The sequence below is a fragment of the Lynx rufus genome, unplaced genomic scaffold (assembly GCF_022079265.1).
Source record: "Lynx rufus isolate CCGP_SWC_20201006 ecotype Redwood Valley unplaced genomic scaffold, mLynRuf1.p SCAF_16, whole genome shotgun sequence".
Lineage (NCBI taxonomy): Eukaryota > Metazoa > Chordata > Mammalia > Carnivora > Felidae > Lynx > Lynx rufus.
The window spans coordinates 9,421,882-9,444,092 of record NW_025814830.1 but is presented as its reverse complement, the minus strand read 5'-3'; the positions used below and the strand labels follow the sequence as shown (position 1 = coordinate 9,444,092).

Sequence of the window (22,211 nt, the reverse complement as noted above, 5' to 3'; positions counted from 1 at the left end):
GGCTCCTGCATCTGTCTCTCTAGCCCCTACTAGAGAGGGCTGTTTCCCAGATCTCATGACACTAACATCCAAACTCCTTATGAAATTCCCCCTCATTTAAACCGGGTCTCCCCCTCCCAACCCCACAGCTCACTCACCTCTCTCTGCACCACCCCTATTTCCTCAGACCTTGCTCTTTTATTTCCCAGATTCGATACATCATCAAAGCCTGATGATTCTTTAACACCTCTCCATACCTTGTTCGCTCCATTCCCATGACCCTGAACAACCCAGACCATGTGAGCTCTGTTCATGCTCTTGAGGAGCTCCTTCAGGATCCCTGTTCTGAAGAAATAGCAAAAAAGCCAAACATGGTCCGTCCAAACTCAAAGTGAGATACCAAGAGACTAAGGACAAAAAACAGACAAGAAAGTCTGGCCCATTTCCTTCTAGCCTGTAGATGTCTGAGTCACAGATACTCTGATTGTCCTCACACCTTTAGTAACATTCACAAGCACTGATAGCAGCAAGCATCTGAGTCAGTCCCTAACTAAGGGGACCAGAAACCAAAAGCCACCCCAAGAAACCAACCAACTATGGCAATAAGGTTACACGAATTCTACTTATGTGCATAGATTTCTGATGAGTCATTCATTCAGTAAACATTTATTGAGGATTTACTATATGTCAAGCACTAAGCCAGGTGCTAATGAGAACACGGAGATTAAAAACTAAAGCCCTTATTTGGATTTTTATTCAAACAACTCTGCTTTAAAAAAAGGGGGGGGGGTGGGCAAAGGAAGAAATAAAGGCACAAAAACAGCAGAAGGAAAGAGAAGGAAAGGGAGAGAGAAAATTAGGAGATAATTACAGAAATCTGAACAGTGAATATTTTATGATATTGAAGAAGTACTCATTTTTAGTGCAATAATGGTATCGTGGTTATGTTTTTTGTAAAGATACCTTATATTTTAGTAATATAATTGAAATCTTAATAAAATTATTTGATGTCTGAAATTTGCTTCAAAATATCCCAGTTTGAGGAGGGGAGTATAAATGAAACAATACTGGCCATGAAATAATTGCTGGAGCTGCACAATGAGTACATGTAGATACATTTTATTATTAGCTTTATTTTTGCAACTATTTGAAATTTTCCTTAAAAAAAAAAAGTCCCTGCTCTCCAGAAGCTCATAACACAAGGAATCAGATATTCCAACAAATACACTACTGTGTAGTTTAACAAAATTTGACAGAGTGCTATTCAAACTCCAAGGAAAGTGACTGCCCCCCTGAGATAGGCAACAGAAATCAGAGAAGATGTCAAAGGAGCATCCTCTGCTTGACCAGAGTCTTTTAGAAAAAGTATTAGAGGCAAAAGGGCAAACAAGTGGTACAAAGGCATGCAAATGTGAAGCAGCAGAATTCCTGCGTACTCTTTGGATGACCATGTTACTTAGGAGCACATATTCTGGAGCCAGACCACCTGGAGGTCCTGCTCCTGAGGGCCTACTCTGAGACATCGGTCAAGCTACTTGTAATGTCTCTGTGCCTCAGACTCTTTACCCATAAAACAGGGATTATAACAATACATACTTCACAGGGCTATTGTCAGGAGTCAATGAGTTAGTACATGTGTAAAATGCTTAGAAGACAGTAGGCAAACAATAAATGTTAGCTGCAAGATATAAAATTAATATACAGAAATCTATTGCATTTCATTATAATAATAGCAAAGTAGCAAAAAGAGAAATTAAGAAAATAATCCTATTTACAATGGCATCAAAAGGAATAAAATACCTAGGAATAAATTTAACAAAGGAGGTGAAAGACCCGTACTCTGAAAACTTTAAGACGCTGATGAAAGAAATTGAAGACACACATAATTGGAAAGATATACCACGTTCGTGAATTGGAAGAATTAATACTATTAAAATGTCTATACTGCTCAAAGCAATCTACAGATTCAATGCAATCCCTATCAAAATACCAATAGTATTTTCCATAGAACTAGAATACATAATTCTAAAATGTGTATGGAACCACAAAATATCCCAAATAGCCAAAGCAATCTTGAGAAAAAAGAACAAAGCTGGAAGTATCATGATTTCAAACAATACTACAAATCTACAGTAATTAAAACAATATGCTACATGCACAAAAATAGACACATAGATAAATGGGACGTAATAAAGAACCCAGAAATAAACCCATGTTTATATGGTCAATTAATCCACAACAAAGGAGACAAAATGGGGAAAAGACAGTCTCTTCAATAAATAGTGCTGGGAAAACTGGACAGCTACATACAAAAGAATGAAACTGGACCACTTTCCTACACCATACACAAAAAACTCAAAATGCATTAAAGACCTAAACTTAATACCTGAAACCCTAAAACTCCTAAAAGAAAACATAGCCAGTAATCTGTTGGACATTAGCATTAGCAATATTCTTCTGGATCTGCCTCCTTGAGGCAAGGGAAACAAAAGCAAAAATAAACTGTTAGGACTACATCAAATCTTTTGCACAACAAAGGAAACCATCAACAAAATGAAAAAGCAATTTACTGAATGGGAGGAAAATGATATATCTGATAAGGGGGTAATATCCAAAATATATAAAGAACTCATACAACCCAACATCAAAACAAAAACAAAAGCAAACAAAAAAAAAGTAACCCAATTAAAAAATAGTCAGAGGAAGGGTGCCTGGATGGTTCAGTCGGTGGAACATGCGACTCTTTTTTCTTTTCTACGTTTATTCATCTTTTTGAGAGACAGAGACAGTGTGAGTGGGGGAGGGGCAGAGAGAAGAGGAGACACAGAATTTGAAGCAGGCTCCAGGTTCTGAGCTATCAGCACAGAGCCTGATGCTGGACTCAAACCCACGAACTATGAGATCATGACTTGAGCTGAAATCAGACACTTAACCCACCAAGCCGCCCAGGTGCCCCTGGAACATGTGACTCTTGATCTCGGGGTCATGAGTTTCATGAGCCCCATGTTGGGTGGAGAATTTACTTAATAAAAGAAAATAAAAAATAAAATGGGGAGAGGATCTGAATACGCATTTTCCAAAGATGGCACACATATGGCCAAGAATCACAGGAAGAGATGTTCAACATCACTAATCATCAGAAAAATGCAAATCAAAACCACCATGAGTTATCCCCTCATACCAGTCAGAATGGCTAGTATCAAAAAGACAAGAAATAACAAGCGTTGGCAAAGATGTGGAAAAAATGGAACACGTGTACTGCTGCTGGGAATGTAAACTGGTGCCACCACTAGGGAAAACAGTATGGCGGTTACTCAAAAAATTAAAAATAGAAACACTATATGACCCAGCAATTCTGCTTCTGGGTGTTTAGCTGAAGAAAACAAAACGTGAATTCAAAACGATATATGCACCCCTGTGTTTATTGCAGCATTATTTACAATAGGCAAGATACAGAAGCAAACCAAGTATCCACTGATAAATGAATGGATAGAGACAATGTGATACACACACACACACACACACACACACACACACAATGGGATATTATTCAGCCGTAAAAAAGAATGAAACCTTGCCAGCGTGGATACACCTGGAGGGTATTATGCTAAGTGAAATAAGTCAGAGAGAAAAAGAGAAATACCGTAGGATTTCACTTATGTGTGGAATCTAAACAAACAAAACAGAAATAGACTCGTAAATACAGAGAACAAACTAGTGGTTGCCAGCCGGGGGAAGTGTGGGGATGGATGGGTGAAATAGGTGGAAGTAATTAAGAAGTACAAACTTCCATTTATAAAATAAATTAAGTCACAGGGATGAAAAGCACAGCATAGGGAATACAGTCAATAACATTGTAATAACTTTGTATGGTGACAGATGTACACTTGTAAGTGCACATTTCATAATGTATATAATTGTCGAGTTACTATGTTATACACCTGAAACCAATATAATCTTGGCCAACTATACTTCAATTTACAAAAATGTTACTGCTAGTAATGGTAGCAGTATCCCAGTCCACAATACCACACGTTTGAAAGTCTCATCTAATTTGTATTTGTTTTTGTTAGACTGTACACTTGTAAAGTAGGGACTGTATCTATTTATCTCTATATGCCCAGAATCTACCCTGAGGCCATGCCCATAATAGCCACTAATTAAGCAACTGTCCTTTCAGGCACTAGAGAAGAGACCACCAAAATCCTCTGCCTAGCCTCCCTCATTCCCCTATAGATTATATCCTCAGTTCCTATAATTCTTTGGCTTCCTTTGGCTCCCTTTCTTGTTTCCACCTCCTCCCTTCCTCTGCTCCAGGGATGTTCATTCACTAATGGTGATCTCTGGTCTCATCCCTGGCAGGTGTTCCAATGCTTCCTTTTGCTCTCTACCCACAGCTATATTATCTAACCAGCCTCTGCATCACTTATTCTGCAATTAATAGAAGGGTGAACGGAGGCTGTATTTCTCGACCATTGGTCTCATACCTATTTGTGAGAAGGAGAATTCTCTGGAAAAGAGAAAAGCAGGTAAGATGGTAACAAGAACACAAAGCCTTCAAACACAGCTCCCTCGTTAAGGGAATCCTGTAGATATATTTGTACAACCAACCAAAATCTCACTGGGGTTTGGGGAGGTTCAGAAACTGCTGGGGAGAAGATGGAGGCATGATGGGCAGGAAGCTCAGCTATATGTTAATTTTTATTTTGCAAATTTCAGGGTTTATTTTCCCCCCACTAGTAAACATCTTCCTTTTCTCCCCAGAGCAGAAACTCAAAGAGGAAGAGAATATGAAAATCCTCAGAGCTGAGAAGATACAAGATCACAGGCAGCTACAGACTCGAAAATAAGAATAAGGTCAGATGCAGGCTGTTCTCAAATCACAGCTCTGTACAAAGTGCCCTCTACCCTGAGCAGCGGGGTGGGGCCGGAACATGATCCTTGTCTCCCCTAGAGGCAAACGAACTGCTGGTAAAACGTTAACTTACCCAGGATGGAAGGAAATGGAGCCCTCAGAAGTACTTCTCCCTACTCATTTCTCCCCCTGAGAGGAGAACAATTCAAGGCCATATTCCCAGCCCTACTATTTTATGGGGTTTTTTTTCCTCTGAAAAAGGCTGAGGAGGGGATCACAAAGCAGAAATGGAACACTGGAGCATCTTAAGCATGCTTTGTTTAAAGGTCAAAGTCTTGTGAAACATGCCAATCTCCCTTCACTGCGTCTCTGTGTCCCTATCTGAACCCAGAACTCCTCTTATTGGGGGGACTAGAGCAAGAAAGGAAAGAGGGAACTGGGAATAAATACAAGCAAATAAATGCAAGCAGAGTGGGAGGCCCTTGCAATACTAGGTGTGATTATTAAGGGAAATGAAACTAGTCTTCTTGTAGGGATCAGACTGGTTTTGAGAGCAACTCTACATAATAAATAACCAAAATAGTTTAAGTAACAACAGAAGTTTTGGAATAAATGTATAGCCACCCAGGACAACTACTTTAAGGTGCCCGTATTTATCTGGGTATGATATACTTATAAAAGGAATCCTAAAACTCACATGAGTCTCATAACTTTATTGTCTTAAATAGGACCAAGGAACAGTTTGACATGACCAGGAGAGTGAGGAAAAACGAAAGAGCAGGGAGAAGACAGGAGTGTATATGGTGGCAGAGATGATGGAGATGAACAAAGAAGAGCCAGAGACAGATGTCATACAAAAGGAACAGTAAGTTCTTATGATAAATACAGAGATGGAAGCAGTGATCTAATTATGGCGAAAATCAGTTCCTAGGCCAGCTTTCCCAGTTGAAGCTTTCCTGGGTGACTCCATCAGCCAGCCCTGTGTGGTCCAGGAGTATGGCAGAGTGGGAGTAGAAATGGGCAGAAACAGATACTAACTTCTCCCACTTCCGTTTAAACCCAAGAAGACCTTTATTCTCCTACACGGGAAAACTGGACTTTGCACATTCGTTGGCTACTTTGTATCAGATAGAGAAATTTGATTAATGCCAATTCTTCAAAGAGTCAGCTGTAAAACTCTGCCTGTCAGTAAATAAACAAATTAAAGAGCAAGAGTTATTAGTGCTTCATGTGTTTTTGAGCTCATTGTGTAAAGCAACCTCCGTTCTTAAGAATCCTAAGTCCTGGGGTGCCTGGATGACTCAGTCAGTAGGACATCAGACTCCATATCAGGGTCATGAGTTCAAGCCCCACATTGGGTGTAGCTGAGAAGGAAAAGAAGGAGGAGGGGGAGGGGGAGGGGAAAGGGGAGGAGGAGGAGAAGGAGAAGGAGAAGGAGGGGAAGGGGAAGAAGAAGAAGAACCATAAGTCCTCCATATGACCCAGCAATTCCACTCCCATATATATATACCCAAGAGAAATAAAAACTACGTCCACATAAGAGTTTGTACACAAATGTTCATAAACAGCATTATTTATGCTAGCCAAAAAGGTGCAAACAACCCAAATATCCATCAATTGATGGATGGATAAACAAAATGGGGCATGCAATGGATATCATTTGGCAATAAAAAGAAATAAAATACTGATAAATGATACGACACGGATGAATCTTAAAAACATCATGCTAAGTGAAAGAAGCCAGTCACAAATACCAAAGATTGTATGATTTTATTTATATGAAATATCCTGAATAGTCAAATTCATAGAGACAAAAAGTAGATTACTGGTTTCCAGTGGAGGAGAGAGGAGATGGAGATGAGGAGCATTGCTAATGGGTATAGGGTTTCTTGTTGGCATGATGAAAATGCTCAAAATTGACTGTGGTGATGGTTGTTCTACAATTCTGTGAACTTACTAAAAATCATTGAATTATACACTTAAAAAAAATTTTTTTAATGTTTATTTTTGAGAGAGAGAGACAGAGCATGAGTGGAGGCGGGGCAGAGAGAGAGGGAGACACAGACTCTGAAGCAGGCTCCAGCCTCTGAGCTGTCAGCACAGAGCCCGATGTGGGACTCAAACTAGTGAACCATGAGATCGTGACCTGAGCCGAAGTCAGACGCTTAACCGACTGGGCCAACCAGGAGCCCTGAATTATATACTTTAAATGGATGAATTGTATGGTATATGAATTGTATCTCAATAAAGCTGTTCTTCAAAAAAAAAAAAAAAATCTAAAGGTCTGGAATTGGACTATGTCAGCTAGCTGGAGTCTAGGTTTAACTATACTATCCCATAAGCCCATTAAGACCCATAGCCAGCCAGTAACACTGCAAAAATCCAAACTTTTGCTTTAATTAAAACAAAACAAAACAGGGATGCGTGGCTGGCTCAGTCAGTAGAGCGTTATGAATCTTGATCTCGGGATCATGTATTCAAGCCCCATGTTGGGCATGGAGTCTACTTAAAAATATAATAAACAAAGAAACAAACAAAACAAAAACTGACTTTAAGGCCTTGGACCTCATTTGTGCTCTCTCCCTATGAGCTCTATATGACTTGTTCAACTGATTTAATAAGAAACATGTCCAAAGTAATTATGGAAATCATTCAATGATATCACAAATATTTATTGAACATCTATCATGTGAAAGGTACTATTCGAGGGCCTGGGAGTTTAACACGTCATCCCTGCCTACAAGATGCTTACCGTACATTCACCAGTCTCAAGAGAGCATGGTAAGTGGTACAAAAGGGGTAAGTGCTGGGGACATTAGGGGCATAATCCCAGGTTGGTGTGTTAGTGTAGTAGATTACAGAAGTAAGGTATAAACCAAAGCCTGAAAGCTAACTAAAACTGATACGAAAATAAAGAGGCGTGACAGGAGTGTTCTAGGCAGAGAGAATAAGCACAAAGGCCCAAACTCCTAGAAAGCAGGGAATTTCAGGAATTAAAGTAGTTTGGTGTGGCTGAGGCATAATGTGCAAGAACTGGGGAGGGGTGGAGGGCAGGACTGGGACAGTGGAAGCTGAAGAATACTGAGGTCTTCTACATTTGTAACGTTACAAAAAACTGGGGAGCCTTGCTGAAGAGATCAAATTGCAGCCTGAGGGCTGCTTTAGAGAAGGATGGAAGGAATTTAATTATGGAAAAGGATATGATCAGAACTTTGTTTGGCAAGGGCCACTTCGGCTGCACTGTGGACGGCAAATGGGAGGGGGCACGGAATTAATAGGCTGGAGCAAGGAAGGGGGTCAGAGAGAAGATGTAGCAGGAATCCAGAGGAGATGATGGTGGCCTGAGTTAGTAGCATGAATCAGGTTGGAGAAGAGGGGACAGGTTAGAGAGTTACATAGGAGTTGGCATTGTCATGACCCCAGACTGACCAGATGAGGGAATGCCAAAGGGAAGGAGAACGGTGGCAGGTTTGTGGCACAGATCACTGTGGGCTACCAGCCCACATATATTATTATAATAAGAATTATAATAATAACTATTATTATTTTTAAAGAACCAGGTTTGGAGGTAAGGTAAGTTCAGTATGGGACATGTTGCACATTCAAAAGCAGATACCCAACAGACAGTAGAGATCTACAACTCAAGAGTGATGGATTATAACTGAAGTCACAGACAGGAAGGCATAGAACAGGTCAGAACTCTAGAGACCAGTGACATTTATGGCATGAACAGATCAGAAGAGGTGGCAAAGAGAACTGAAGAGGAATGGTCAGATTGGTGGGGAACCAACAGAGTGAGGGCCATGGCAGCAGTTTGAGTGAAGTAGTGGCCAAGAGTGGCACCTGCTCTGTGACATTAGGTAAAACAAAGGTGCGAAGTACAAGGGAGTGGGGTGGGGCGGGGGTGGGTGGGGGGATCAACTCTCCAATGCTGAGGAGTGGATGGGAGATAAACAAATGGAGATACTGGCTAAAAACAAGTCCCTTTTTTAAAAAAATATTTACTTATTTTTGAGACAGAGAGAAACAGAGTGTGAGTGTGGGAGGAACTGAGAGAGAGGAAGACACGGAATCCAAAGCAAGCTTCAGGCTCTGAGCTGTCAGCACAGAGCCCAACGTGGTGCTCAAACTCGCGAACTGTGAGATCATGACCTGAGCCAAAGTCAGACTCAACTGACTGAGCCACCCAGGCGCTCCCAAAACAAGTCTTTTTTTTTTTTTTTAAGTAGGCTCTGAGATTGAGAGTCAGACACTTAAGCTACTGAGCCACCCAGACAACCCTGAAAATGACTCTTTTAAGAAGTTTGTCTATACAAAGGAAGACAGTGATAGAGTGGAAGTCAGCAAGAGGAATGGGTTCAAAAAAAAGAATTTTTTTTTAACATGAGAAAGATCTAAATATATTTAAACATGGAAATAGATGCAAGGAGTTTGTAGTTTCATATTATAATCATGATCTTTCCCCTAAATCCTCCCCCTCCTTCTCACAGGAAACCTGCAGGGAAGATCTTACAATATGCTAGGTGCTAAGTATTTTAAGCCAGAGCAGTTTCAGTGCAGATCTGACTAACCAACATCCTTGAAAACAGGGTACCTCTAATGCCTCCGCTGACATCTGCTCTCCTGCCAGCTCTTTAGCTCTTTATTTATAGCCACACATAATGTAAGACTTCTGATTTTCTCATCATCTTTAAAACAGTCTAATTCTTCTAAAAATTTTTAATGTTTATTTATTTTTGAGAGGGAGAGAGACAGAGAGCGAGCAGGGGAGGGGCAGAGAGAGAGAGGAAGACACAGAATCCCAAGCAGGTTCCAGGCTCTGAGCTGTCAGCACAGAGCCAGATGTGGGGCTTGAACCCACGAGCCATGAGATCATGACCTGAGCCCAAATCGGACACAACCAACTAAGCCACCCAGGCGCCCCAGTCTATATTCTTCTAAAATGGGCTTTTCAAAACCATAAGTATTTGCTAACTTATAAAGATCCATCAGAGACATGCACATGGTTGCCCCCTCCCTCTTTTCTTGTGTCAGCAGCAGAATCTCCACTGCTATTTCTGTGGGAGTGCTTATTTGTTATTGTTTTGGGAGAAGCTGTGGTTTCAGAAATGGAAAAGAGAAGAATCTGTCAAAGCAGCAAGGGCATAGGAGGTGCCTACCCTCGGACTGAAGGTCAGGAGGGCTGTTCTGCCTGCCCACTAGGCAATTACTCAAAATGTCATCCCCACTCTGCCTACAAACCTCACCCCATTTTTTTAAACTACTTGATATTTCATCCAAGTCATTTAGCAAATAACTCTGAGAAGGTTAGAGAGCTTTCAGCTACACATGCATCACTTGAATAGCAGGCTGCTTCCCACCACCCCCGCCCCTGCCACCCCGACCAACCTCAGACCTACGACACTGAGTTGGGGCTTTGATGGGGTGAGGTTGGCAAGAGGACTCAAAAGCAAGGAAAATGTGGGCCTTAAGTGAAGGACAGGGTGGGCGTTGGTCAGGTACTACAGTGGAGGGCTGATGGAAGCGTCCAAGTCCTATGAGCCTGAAATCTTGGAAAAGGAAGAAGAGTTTAGATGAGAAGCGTCTGGGAGATGAAAAGGTATCAAAGGGTAAGCATCATTTTAAAAGCATGTCTCATGTTAATCCAATTCCAGGAAAGGTAGATCAAACTCTTTTCCTTTCTCTAGAATATTTCTAAAATCCAGGACGTAAGTGTATTAGTCAGGGTTCTCCAGAAAAACAGAACCAATAGGATGGATATATCTAGATACAGAGGTTAGATAGACAGAAAGAAAGACAGATTGACATAAAGAAAGAGATTTATAAGGAATTGGCTCACTTGATTAAAGAGGCTGACAAGTCCCCAAATCTGTGGGCTAAGTCACTAAGCTGGCGACCAGGGGAGCCAAAAATGTAGTTCTAATCCAAAGGCCAGGAGGCTCCAGACTCAAGAAGAGCCAAAATTTCAGTTCAAGTCTGAAGGCAGGAAAAAGCTGATGTCCCAGGCAGTAAGGAGGAATTCTCTCTTACTCAGAGAAGGATCAACCTTTTTGTTCTATTCAAGCCATCAACTGATTGTATGAGGTCTACCCACATTAGGGAAGACAACTTGCTTTACTCAGTCTACCAATTTAAATGTTAATCTCATAGGAGCACCTGGGTGGCTCAGTCCATTAAGTGTCCCACTTGGGCTCAGGTCGTGATCTCGTGGTTTGTGGGTTAGAGCCCCACGTTGGGCACTGCGGTGACAGCTCAGAGCCTGGAGCCTACTTTAGAGTCTGTGTCTCCCTCTCTCTCTGCCCCTCCCTGACTTGTGCTCTCTCAAAATAAATAAATATTAAAAAAAATTTTTTTGATAAAAATAAATGTGAATCTCATATAAAAACTCCCTTATAAAAACACCCTCACAAAAACACCCAGAGTGATGTTTGACCAAATGTTTGACCAAATATCTGGGCACCCCATGGCCCAGTCAAGTTGACACATAAAATTAACCATCACACTAAGCTAGTAATACAGTTCTGTCACATGGTTCAGTCAACATTTACAAGTCCCTGTGCTATGAAATACACATAGCTAAATCAGATCCCTTCCTCCTAGTGGGAATAAGATTGATAACCCATATATAATTATTGTAATAGCATTAAGTACCATGAAGGGGTCTAAAAGCCAAAAACATTCAGGATAGGGAGAGACTATTTCTTCCATAGGGTTTCAGGGAAAGAGTGTAGCATTTCAGCAGGGAATTGAAGGATGATGATAATGGTATAAAGGAGGAGGGCATTCCTAATGAAGAAAAGAAACAAAAAAACAAATAATCAGGAAAACATGGTGAGTCATCTAGTTTAACTGTATTTTAAAGTGTATGAGGAGAAACCAAAGCAATCTGTATAACGGGAGGTGGTAAAGAGAACCCAGAGCTTCCCAATCTTCCCAGTAGAACTTTCGAAGAACCTACACCCTTTGGCCAGAATCTTTCTGAACTGTTTCAGTTCAGCTTTCAAATATTTCTGGGAAGTAACTTACTTCCCATTCTGCTAACTCCTCCCATCTCCTCGAGTTCCTCGCCTCCAGTCTTCAGTATGCCCGGTTACCCATTAGGCTACAGGTTTAAAAGGCTTTTTGGAGTACCTGGGTGGCTCAGTCGGTTAAGCATCCCGACTCTTGGCTTTGGCTCAGGTCGTGATCTCACAGTTTGTGAGTTCAAGCCCTCCGTTGGACTCTGCACTCTGTTCCTGGGTTTGAGGCTTGGGTTGTGCTGACAGCGCAGACCCTGCCTGGGATTCTCTCTCCTTCTCTCTGCCCCTCCCCCACTTATGTTCACCCCCCCTTCTCAAAATAAATAAACTTAAAAAAAATCTAAAAGGCTTTTGAGGAGGAATCAGAACCTAATCAACATTTATTAACATGTTTCATAAAATACATTTCAAGTCCAAAACAATGAATCTCAAATTCATGGAACAAATATCTACCATCACCTACTATCACCTACTACTATCATCTATCATGCCCTGTGATAAGTCCTGGGGATATAAAAATATGTTTCCTGCCCTAAAGTGACTCACTGTCCGCTTTAATGTTTTTTATTTTTGAGAGAGGGAGACAGACAGAGCATGAGCAGGGGAGGGGCAGAGAGAGAGGGAGACTTAGAACCCGAAGTAGGCTCCAGGCTCTGAGCTATCAGCTCAAACTTGGGAACCATGAGATTAGGACCTGGGCTGAGGTCAGACGCTCAAACGACTGAGTCACCCCGGCACCCCTCTCTCTCACTGTTCACTCTAGAACAAAGACTCATCAGAAGATGGAGAATGTCTTTGGAGACATCTTGAGAAGGGCCATGCGAAAGATATCTTCAAAGTCAGTTCTAACCCAGAAAGCAATTTTGCCTGGTTTGTGACCACAGGAAGAAGGGTACCCACCCTATCTCCAAATTAGTGCTCAGTAGCTGCTAGCACAAGTCACAGTGGTGGAGCCAACCAATGTGCACCGAGCACCTCCAAGTGTCAGGCGTTGTATTAGGCTTGTGAGATACAAAGAGGAGGAAGAAGTATTTCTGAAGTGCTTCCTGTTAACCAGGTGCTATGGCAGGTACTGGAAACACAGTCCCTCAAGATGGGAAGGAGTATCCTAGAGAAGCAGGAAGCAGCAATCACCTAGCTTACCTATCCTGTTCCCTGAATTGCCCTGGTTCATCTTCCTCCAACACTTTGATTCAACTTGTTCTCCACTTTGATAGTCAAAGTGATCTCCCTAAAATACAAATCTGATCATGTCAATGCCCGTACCATTACCTTGGGGATAAAATCCAAACTTCTTTACCTAGTATGCCAGGCTCTTCATAATGTTCCCTGCTTATTTCTAACCACGGTCCCTCCGTACTCCCTGTTATAATGTACTCAACCACTTACAGTTCCCTGAATATACAGGTAGCCCTCACACCACTGACTTTGTACACACTATTCCCTCTGCCTGGGAGGCTCTTTCCTCAATTTTTATTCCTCCTTTAGAATGTTGTTCTTGAAAAGAGAAAAAGGGAAAAAATCCTTGTCTGACTGATCTCAACACCTCCACCCTCATTCCAGATGAATTATGAGACCCTCCTCCTCTGTGCTCCTATAATACTCAATCTGTCCCTGAGTCATGACATTTGTCATCCTGCTCTGTAACTGTCTGTTTATTGGACTATCTCATAAGACCATGAGCCCTTTAAGGACCACTAAAATCCTTAGATTTTATTCCCATTAGATGCCCAATATAATGCTTAGTATCTAGTAGTCATTCAGGAAACTAAATACCTCTTAAGAGATTGAATGAATGAATGAATGAATTAATTAATTAATTAATAAAAATGTCAAGCATTTACTGGATTCTGTGTGTGACACACATGTTAAAACCTACAATTTAATGAATATTTATTGGATACCTATAATGTAAGTAGTTTCTTGACAGGTACTTTAATAAAAGTCCAAAACAAAGACACAGTTTCTAACCTTAAGTTGCTTTCAGAGGAGTGAGAAAAGTTAAGTATGTACTCAGATAAAGAACAGGGCATACTAACAGTGCAATCATGCTACTAAAGTTATCAAAAGGGCAATGGATGTCCATGGCCACCAACACATTGTTTTCCAGAATTGTTCTTACAACAACCCTAGTTAGACTGGCTAGGTAAGAATGAACCTTTTCTACTTAGTTCAACCAAGACTAAGTTTTCAGACGAACTAACAATAGGAACAAAGAAAGAAAAAACACAAAGGAATTTTTTTTTAAAGACAGACATTTTCAGTCAAGGATAGCCAGAGCCTAACAAGGAATTCTCAGTGGATACCACCTGCTGACATCTGAACTTCCTTGGACATCAGATCCAACTCATCAGGCCCCTAACTGGCTCACCAAGGATTTGGCCTGACTTAGTTTTCACTCCCTTTCAGGAAACCTTGGGTGGCACTTGCTGTGTTTAAGCTCACAAGTCCAGATCCCTGGGGAAGGAGCCCTTCCTTCCCTTTCTGCCGCTTCAGGCTCCTCTCCTGAACTTAAGCCTGGCCTGAGCTTAAAGGTGGCCACCCCCTTTGCCCTACCTAGAGATCATTCTAATTTTGAGACCCTAGAATTTCTCCCGAAATTCTGCCTGAAACTCACCTTTCTCTGTCTTCTTTTATTTTCTTATTTTAAAGTTTATTTATTTATTTTGAGAGAGACAGAGACAGCATGAGTGGGGGAGGGGCAGACAGAGGGAGAGAAGAATCCCAAATAGATTCTCAGTGTAGAGCTGGACACGGGGCTCATAAGATCATGACCTGAACCTAAATCAAGAGTCAGATGCTTAGCGGAGTGAGCCACCCTGGTGACCCTCTGTCTTTTTTTAAAATCCCATCTGGAATATCTGCCTCAGCCTGACCTTTGTCAAGGACGGTTTTACCCTTTAGGGTATCCAGCTGGTTTCCTCTCCTTCCGCTCAACTTATGCTACTTGGCCTCAACTCAGATATTTCCTGGAATGCCCCTCCACCTTCCTCCCAACCTTTGCAGGTTTGCCCAGTTCACTTGTTCAGGAAGCCTTCCCTGAGCAGTGTAGTCCACAGGGCAGTTCTCCTACATATGAACTCCAAAAGCTCTGTTTGCTACACTCAGTGCTCTGTGTTTCATTACATGCAGTCCCAACTCTGATTTATATGTTTACCTGTCTTATTACCTCTGACCACACCCAAACTGTAACCTTCTTAAAGGAAGGAACTGTATTTTATATTTCCCTCCTCCCCCAACTGCACCTACCCACGACTGAGAACAGTTACTGAGCACCTACAGTTACGTAAGTTACCGCTCTGGTGCTTTATGTATGTTATTTCACTTGATCCTCACAATTTTCTCACACATGAGAAAACTGAGGGTCAGAGAACATGAATAAAAGGCCAAGGCTACACAACTAAAAAGTGGCAGAGCCATGAAGGGAATCCAGGTCCCCCAGCCCCCAAAGCCTTGTGGCTTCCAAACCCAGCTGGCACCGCGCGGGGCAGGCGTTGCTGACCAAGCTGTTCCCAGGCCCAGGCGGAGAGCCAAGGTATACAACCCAAGACAGCAGAGCCAGCTTGATACCTCCCTCCTTCAAAGTCCACATCTGGGTCTCCCTGGGTCCCTGCAGGGTCTCCCTGGCTTCCGGCACTAACACTCCACCCTGTGCCAATTCAGGCAACAGCCCCACTCTGTTCCACAGGTGGCTTATTGGAAGCCCTGATCAAATGCATAAGATGTCAGGAAATGAAAAGTCAAACTCCTCTGAAGCAGATTCAGAGAAGTGATCCCTGAGCACCGGCTTGCTGGGAGGGAGCCCCTCCCTATGGCCATCCAGTTTCAGCTCTTGTGTTTTCCTTTTGGGGCCTGTCAGGCAACTTTGGGATTACAGGAACAAGACTTTTGCCAATAAGCCCTGTCTAAAAGAGATAGGCTGGGGGGACGCCTGGGTGGTTCACTTGGTTAAGAGTACTCTTGAGTCTCTCTCTGCCCCTCCCCGCCTAGCTCGCTCCCGCATGTGCATGCTCCCTCAAAATAAATAAACATTAATTAATTAATTAATTAATTAATTTAAAAGATAGGCTGGAAGAAACCCTGACAGTGTGTAAACCCCAGGTCAGCAGGAACTCCTGTCTCTTCTCCTGCCTCACCCTGACCCAGGGCCACACCTTCCACATACCCACATGGAAGGAGGCCTCTCCACTTTGGTAGTAACAGGTACCATTTACTGAGTGCCTATTATGTGCCAAGCACTATACCCAGTGCTTTAAATGTTTATCTCAATGAATTGGTTTTTTTAACATGGATTTCTTGGGGCATCTGGGTGGCTCAGTTGGTTAAGCATCCGACTTTGGCTCAGGTAATGATCTCCCGATTCATAAGTTCGAGCCCCCAGTTGGGCTCTGCACTGATGGCTGACAGCTCAGAACCTGAAGGCTGCTTCACATTCTGTGTCTCCCTCTCTTTCTCTGCCTCTCCCCAGCTTGTGCTCTCTCTCTCTCTCTCTCTCTCTCTCTCTCTCAAAAATAAATAGGTAAACATTTTTTAAAAACATGGATTTCTTACCTTTTTAATTTTTTTTATTTTTGAGAAAGAGAACATGTGTGTGCACACGTGAGTGGGGGATGGGCAGAGGGAGAGAGAAAGAGAGAGAGAGGGAGAAAGAGAGAGAATCCCAAGCAGGCTCCATGCTCAGCACAGAGCCCAATGTGGGGCTCGATCCCACAATCCTGGGATCATGACCTGAGCCAAAATCAAGAGTCAGATGCTCAACCGACTGAGTCACCCAGGTGCCCTAATCTCAATGAATTCTTATTAACATTCTGTGAATACAAGGTCTAGTGCTGTAGTTGAGGACACAGACTCTGGGGTCAAACTGTCCAAGTTCAGAATCCCAGCTCCACCACTTACACATTGCATGGACTTGGTCCTGCTACTTAACTTCTCTGTGCCTCAATTACCTCATCTGAAAAATGACAACTACACCAGCACTTAATTCCTAGAAATGTATGAGGATTAAATGAATTAATAACTGTAAGATGCTCAATGAATTTTACTGTTATAATAACTATTATGGTAGGCATCATCTCCTTTTGACAGGTGTAGCAACTGAGTGTTAAGAGAGCATAAATCACTTGCCAAGGTTCTTTGCCAAGGTCAAAGAACAAAGCATGAACTTAAATCCAGATCTGGTCTATCTGACTCCAAAGGCACATGTACATCTAAGAAATCCCAGTGCTTGAAGTCTCTCTCACAGAGAGTAGCTGGGATGATGAAAGAGCTACACAAGGACCCAGGCTAGAACTAAGTTCCCAGGGCCCCATTGTTGCAGGGCCCAGAGGCAACCCCAAGAATGTAGGGTCTGGAAACATTTCACTCACTCTAACCCCAGTAATTTTACACAAGTGACCTCAGGCTGAAATGAATATATGAAAGGCAGTATTGAAGAGGCAAAAGTCACAAGAGGACATCACAAAGCCTTAGCAAAATGGTTTTTCCAGGGAGGGGAAGTCCTACCCAAGTTCACTCGGTACCTTGCTAGGGTAGAGGGGATCCAAACTTAGTGTGAGAGTCTCAGAAAAAGTTTTGGCACCAATCAGTCCGAGCATTTTTGCACCCTGTTCTCTCTACCCCATGCTTTGCTACCACTAACCTCCTGGTCTGAATGGAGTGAAGTAATAGTAGTTCCCTAAAGATAATTCTGCAGGACCTCAAATTGCCCTTCCTTCTCACTGATGATGTTCTTAGAAGTAGCTAACAAATCTTGTTTCCAGGGCCCCAAGGCACAGACACTCATGCCCATCTCTGGGAATGCTTGAGGGCATGCTCTCGTGTCATGAGGAGCTGAGAGACAGGTGAGGGACCATCAGAGTTGCCATCCCCACCACCTTGCCCATCACAGGATTTCCGAAGGAGACATTTCCTACTTCCCATGGTCACTATGTCCTGAAAAGGAGAGTCAGACACTGCAAGGAGCTAGGCTCCTGCCCCTCTCTCCTGCATCAGCCATTTCCAGGATCAGCCTTGCTTGTCCGGTTCTGAGAGAGCTCTCAAAAGTGGCCTAGTAAGAGAGCTGGGTACTGAGGGAATTGGGCCCAGAGAGCCTTGTCCAAGAAAAGACCAACAATTAATAATCGGAACAGGGAGTGAATTTCATTTATCCTTGAAAATTCAGCACCTTACAGTTGGTAGTTAGGTGACAGTATCGGTGAAATTAAATTGTTCTTAAAGGTCAGAATGCCTAAATATTGGTTAGAAACAAGCCCCAAACTTGACCTGTTTCCTGTTTGCCAACTTGTCTCTAATTGTCCCAGGACAGGATAACACCTCTGTCATAGAAGCGCTCCGATCCTCTGGATCCTGCTCACAAATCCAAGGGTGGTGATAACTAAATAGTCAACATCCAATTTCTGAGAACTGACCTCGATTGCTCAGGAAGGTCTGATGTTTCATCCTCCACTTCCTCACACCCTTACACGTTGCACATCAATAATAAAACAAAGTGAATTTCAGACCAGATTAAGGAAATTTCTAATATCTTTTTAATCAGCACTCTGACAACACATTACCACGACATTGCATTAAAAAGCAGAAACAGAGAGCAAACAAGCTCCTAAATCACTTCCTCTCAGCAACAATCACCTTGACCCCACATTCTGATCCGCATGCACACACAAGGCACTTGTAACACACACGTGCACTTTAAACTATGGGGCGCCTGGGTGGCGCAGTCGGTTAAGCGTCCGACTTCAGCCAGGTCACGATCTCGCGGTCCACGAGTTCGAGCCCCGCGTCGGGCTCTGGGCTGATGGCTCAGAGCCTGGAGCCTGTTTCCGATTCTGTGTCTCCCTCTCTCTCTGCCCCTCCCCCGTTCATGCTCTGTCTCTCTCTGTCCCAAAAATAAATAAACGTTGAAAAAAAAAAAAAAATTTAAACTAAATGGCAGTGACACACAAGCCATTAGCATGCCACACACAATTCACAGAAGTGTGCCGTGGGCCCCCAGGCAATATTAAGAATATAACCCCACCCACCCCTCACTGCAGAGGAGCACTGGGAGCTAAAGCATGCACATGCATCTCTGTGCTCTGTGTGTTCTGTCAGGTTCTGCAGGGAAAGAAGAAAACATGAAGCGGGACCCTGATGACTATGAAAACAATTTCCTGCTATTTGTTTCAGGGAACCACAGGCAGGAAAGAACCGGGAAAGTTATCTAAACAATCAGCCCACTATGGAAACCGAATGTGATGCTCACGGGAAAGTTGTGGAAGAGGTGGGAGAACAGGAAGGGAAGTCATATCAAACCAAAACATGAGAATTCTGTGCAACCGTAAGGAACCCCCCAACTAGGCCCTCCTTCCCCAGGGCAGAGGGGGGCTCCTGACTCCAAAGGCTGTCCTTACCACACCCACAGTGGACATCTTCGGGCTACTGAAATAATTCTCAACCTGCTCGTTGGGAGAAGGCAGGCACATGAGACAGAAGAAGCTTTCAGGGCTCTGCCACACCCGCCCTGCCTCCCAGCTGCTAATCACAGCATCAGACCTGAGGACAAGAAGGAAGGTAAAAGACTATATCAGCCAAATTCAACTCCAGATAAGAAAACCCACGTCCAGGGTAGGGGAGTGACTTTCTCAAGGAGTACTCAGCTCACACAGAACCAGCTCTCCTCACTTCTGGCTCAGGGCTCTCCCCTGACCTCTGGATCTCCTTGAGGCCACGATGTGGGAATATCTCCCAAAAGTGAACTGTATAAAACTCCCTTGCCCTCACTCACGGTAGGGGTATTAACTGGATCAGCCCTCCAAACTCATTAGTTGATGAGAGGAAGAATGGTATTTCCTCCTGTTTATCTACACTGCCTGGCTTGGAGCCCTTAGGGAGATCAACCCTCCACTTCAAAAAAACCCACTGCTATGGGTGACGGGGTCTCCACCTCACATCCCAGGCTGCAGCCCCACTGTCTGCACCCTCACAGGGTGAAGCAGCTAAGCTTCGTGGAAAGCTCTACCTTCGGTGCAACTACCCCTCTCAGGGCACGGCCCCCTACAGAGCCCTGAACCCCTCCCTTGTTTCCCATACTCCCCCAGTCTCACCCCAGAGGACAGACAAGAGAAGTGAAACCCACCCTGAGGGGAGAGAAGCAAATGAAGGGTGAAAGGAAAGTGTGAATAAAGGATGCTGCTTCAAAATGCCTCCCTATCATAAATGTCAGCGTGATTTCATCCATTCCCGGGATGGAATGTACCCTTCCAACAGCCCAGAGAAAGAAAGCAAGCTTAGGCTACATTGTCGATGCACAGGGGGATGACACCCAAACTGTGGGTGACTAAAGAAACCAAGATTCCACTGCCTTCCAGAATCCACACATCCGGCCCCCAATATCAGTGTTTGAGAAACTCTGCTTTTGCCAAAAAACTGCTAGAACTGATCCATGAATTCAGCAAAGCCACAGGATATAAAATCAATGCACAGAACTGGTTGCATTCCTATACACCAACAATGAAGCAACAGAGAGAGAAATCAAGGAATCGATCCCATTTACTATTGTACCAAAAAACCATAAAATACCTAGGAATAAACATAATCAAAGGGGTGAAAAATCTATACACTGAAAACTATAGAAAGCTTATGAAACAAATTGAAGAAAACACACACAAAAAAAGGAAAAATATTCCATGCTCCTGGATTGGAAGAACAAACATTGTTAAAATGTCAATACTACCTAAGGCAATCTACATATTCAATGCAATCCCTGTCAAAATAACACCAGCATTCTTCACAGAGCTAGGACAAACAACCCTAAAATTTGTATGGAACCGGAAAAGATTCCAAATAGCGAAAGCAATCTTGAAAAAGAAAATGGGAGGCATTACAATCCCAGACTTCAAGATGTATTAAAAAGCTGTAATCATTACGAGTATGGTACTGGCACAAAAACAGACACTCAGATCAATGCAACAGAATAGAAAACCAAGAAATGGGCCCACAAATGTATGGCCAACTAATCTTTGACAAAGCAGGAAATATCCAATGGAATAAAGACAGTCTCTTCAGCAAATGGTGCTGAGAAAACTGGACAGCGACATGCAGAAGAATGACCCTGGACCACTTTCTTACACCATATACAAAATAAACTCAAAATGGATGAAAGACCTAAATGTAAGACAGGAAGCCATCAAAATCCTCGAGAAGAAAGCAGGCAAAAACCTCTTTGACCTCGGCCACAACAACTTCTTATTCAACACGTCTCCAGAGACAAGGGAAACAAAAACAAAAATGAACTATTGGGACCTCATCACAATAAAAACTTCAGCACAGAGAAGGAAACAATCAGCAAAACTAAGAAGCAACTGACGGAATGGGAGAAGATATTTGCAAATGACACATCAGATAAAGGGTTAGTATCCAAAATCTATAAAGAACTTATCAAACTCAACACTCAAAAAATGAATAATCCAGTGAAGAAATGGGCAAAAGACATGAATAGACACTTCCCCAAAGAAGACATCCAGATGGTGAACAGACAAATGAAAAAATGCTTAATAACACTCATTATTAGGAAAATACAAATCAAAACCACAATGAGATACCACCTCACACCTGCCAGAATGGCTAACGTTAACAACTCAGGCAACAACAGATGTTGGCAAGCATGCGAATAAAGAGGATCTCTTTTGCACTGCTGGTGGGAATGCAAACTAGTGCAGTCACTCTGGAAAACAGTATGGAGGTTCCTCAAAAAAGTAAAAATAGAACTACCCTATGACCCAGCAATTGCACTACTAGGTATTTACCCAAGGGATACAGGTATGCTGTTTCGAAGGGGCACATGCACCCCAATGTTTATAGCAGCACTGTCAACCATAGCCAAAGTATGGAAAGAGCCCAAATGTCCATCGATGGATGAATGGATAAAGAAGATGTGGTGTGTATATATACAATGAAGTGTTACTCGGCAATCAAAAAGAATGAAATCTAGGGTTGTCTGGGTGGCTCAGTCGTTAAGCATCCGACTTCAGCTCAGGTCATGATCTCACGGTTCATGAGTTCCAGCCCCACATCGGGCTCTGTACAGACAGCACAGAGCTTGGAGCCTGCTTCAGATTCTGTGTCTCCCTCTCTCTCTACCCCTCCCTCACTCACGATCTGTCTCTCTCTCTCTCTCTCTCTCAAAAATAAATAAACATTTAAAAAAACAAAGAATGAAATCTTGCCATTTGCAACTACATGGATGGAATTGGAGGGTATTATGCTAAGCAAAATTAGCCAGTCAGAGAAAGACAAGTATCATATGACTCAACTCATATGAGGAATTTAAGATACTAAACAGATGAACATAAGGGAAGGGAAGCAAAGATAATATAAAAACA

General features: G+C 42.8%; 1 long non-coding RNA gene across 2 annotated transcripts; it reads left to right on the top strand.

The window, feature by feature from the left end:
• The first annotated feature begins 3,902 nt into the window (after nucleotides 1-3,902).
• LOC124511088 (uncharacterized) lies at nucleotides 3,903-20,317 on the top strand. Of its 2 annotated transcripts, XR_006961820.1 has the most exons (5): nucleotides 3,903-4,508; nucleotides 4,744-4,836; nucleotides 5,563-5,699; nucleotides 7,531-7,615; nucleotides 19,018-20,317. It is a non-coding gene; the product is annotated as an uncharacterized LOC124511088 (long non-coding RNA). The 2 variants fall into 2 exon arrangements; XR_006961819.1 differs by having other exon boundaries at nucleotides 3,903-4,836.
• Nucleotides 20,318-22,211: the final 1,894 nt, after the last annotated feature.